The sequence below is a fragment of the Octopus bimaculoides genome, chromosome 9, assembly GCF_001194135.2.
Source record: "Octopus bimaculoides isolate UCB-OBI-ISO-001 chromosome 9, ASM119413v2, whole genome shotgun sequence".
Classification (NCBI taxonomy): Eukaryota; Metazoa; Mollusca; class Cephalopoda; order Octopoda; family Octopodidae; genus Octopus; species Octopus bimaculoides.
The window spans coordinates 64736435-64738918 of NC_068989.1; the positions used below are offsets into that span (position 1 = coordinate 64736435).

The window sequence follows — 2484 nt, forward strand, 5'->3', positions numbered from 1 at the left end:
TGTAGTGAAGAAGAGTGAAAAGTAAATATATGCAAGTAATTGCTGGTGGTAAAATACATTTTATGTTAGGTATTTCAAGAAACATGTAATTTAGAACATTCTATTCACAATGAGGAAGATGTGTTAGGAACTCGACTAACATTTTAATTTATTAACTAAATATTAAAAATATTGTGAATAATATGATCTCAGTGGCCCATCTTGGAGACAAAATTCCGCTTAATTTAATAATTCATGTAAGCAATTAAGAACTTTAATAGTATTACAAGAGAAAATTAGTTAGCTTCAGAGAAATATGACAGCCATTCTGTGGTCGCTCGATTTGCCAGAAGTAGCAGACAAATGTTCATCATATTTCACAATATTGTTTTAAAAAGATGTAATACTAGATTTATGATGCCTGAGAATTATCATGCATGGAGTCTCTTTTATCACAGGGCCATCTGGCGTTAAAAGTTAATGACAAATTTCGTGAAATGTTACAAGATCTGAACTTCAGAGAGGAATAACAATAATTTGGCAATTCTAATTATCAACATGATCACAGAGGTCCAGAAGGGTTTTGATAGGCTGGTATGCTCTGCGAAATGGGAAGAATCCAAACTTTTGGTCATTGTTCCTTCATTAGCGTATAGAAAATGTAGCACTGTCATCGGCTTGGTCGCAGGGTCAGCATATGGCGATTGGAATATGGCTCGTGATGTTGGGATAGGAAGTCATCACTTGACTTTATTTTGCATACTTATTTAATCAGTTTAAATGGGGAGGTAAATAATAGCCATCTTATGAAAGAATAAATTAAACTAAAACAATTAGCAATGTTGTTGTTGTTGGCATCCATTTGTCTCGGGAGACAATGGAGTTGCGCATAAATTAATCCAGACTGGTTTTTACATTTCATGTCCTCTCCAGTTTCTTCTCCAGTTTTGCGCAGAAAAAAAACTGAGAAGAAAAGAAAAGATAGAAGAAGAGATAGAGAACAGTTAAATGCTTCTGTTGTTAAATTGTTTTGTAATCTCATTGAATTGGATGATCTTATGTATGGTTGGTGGACTCTTGGAAATAAAGTGGATCTCTAGTTTTGACCTTGGAAATAAATTGGACCTCTAGCCTTTTAATGCCATTTTAAAAATGTACTCTATCTTAGACTGGTAAGTCTTGCGTTCGAACAAATGTCATATTTCCGAATAAACCCGATAAGAGCGTAAAGGTGATTCCATACGCATCTATTCCTAGGCATTAATTTTTGTCAATGCAGAATAGTCTTGTGAAAATTACCCCTATTCGATATATTATTTTATCAACGAGTAACTATCGGTAAGTTATTTATAAATCTAATAACAGTTGATAAATATCAAATTTCACTTCACAATGTAATTTTCATGTAATTGTAGTCCATTTATAGCACACACACACACACACACACACACACAGATGTATATATATATATATATATATAAATATATTTCAAATTTCCAACGTGTATATATATATATATATATATATACACACATACACATATATACATATATATCAAATATATATGTATATGCGTGTGCGTATATATGTTTGTGTGTGTATACACAATATATTGTAAAAAAAAAACATCAGTTCATTTCGTACTTCTTTTTTATTTAATTTGTATTGATTTCAAATTTTGGTACGTGACTAGAAATTTCGGGGAAATGTGTAAATCGATTATATTAACCCGTTATTCAACCGGTACTTGTTTTAACGAGCCCCGAAAGGATGAAAGATAAAGTTTACTTCGGCAGAAATTGAACTCAGAACATAAAGACAAACGAAATGTCGCTACGAATCTTGCCCGGTGTGCTAACGACTCTGCCAGTCCGCTGCCTTATGTTTTTTATATTTTAAGAAAGTAAAATAAAGGAAATGTGTTGTGTTAAGTACAACTTGATGAGGCAAAATTAGGCAAAAATGTCGACGAAGTAGAAAGTCAGAAAGAATTAAGTTCTAGTTTAGAAATATTTCTAATACTTTTCAAATGCAGTTAGATATTGAGAATAGAGCAATCTGACCGTTAGACGGGCATGAAGGAATCCCAGGGGAAAATATATAGCTGAAAGTTTGCAAAGCTAAATGGTTTATAACTGAGGGTCGAAGCTATATTCATTTGGTGAAAAAAAAAAAAAAAGAAGCATTTTTCCTACAGTGGATGTGTATAGTATAATTAAGAAAGCACTGAGTAACTGAGAGGGTAAGATGTATTGATTGGGGTCCGACTGTTGTATTCCACGTACAATAAGCAAAAAGACAGTATAGCATGTTGTGGAGGGGAGAGAATCGTAGAGTAAATATAGATTAGAGTTAAATGATTTTTTTTTTATATATAAAATTGGCATCTCGTGGAAATATCACGTTCAAAAGAGGCAGTAATTCAAAGACCTTATACTGACCTCGAAATGATTTAATCAAAAAGAGACGTTAATACTTCACAGAAACTGTTTTTCTGGCATATCG

The 2484-nt window shown here is 32.6% G+C and overlaps 1 protein-coding gene across 9 annotated transcripts in view; it reads right to left on the bottom strand.

Annotated features, from left to right (window-relative positions):
- The window catches only part of LOC106879147 (potassium voltage-gated channel subfamily H member 7), a 703964-nt gene that overhangs the window by 93379 nt on the left and 608101 nt on the right, over window positions 1-2484 (bottom strand). The gene's annotated exons all lie outside the window — the stretch shown is intronic.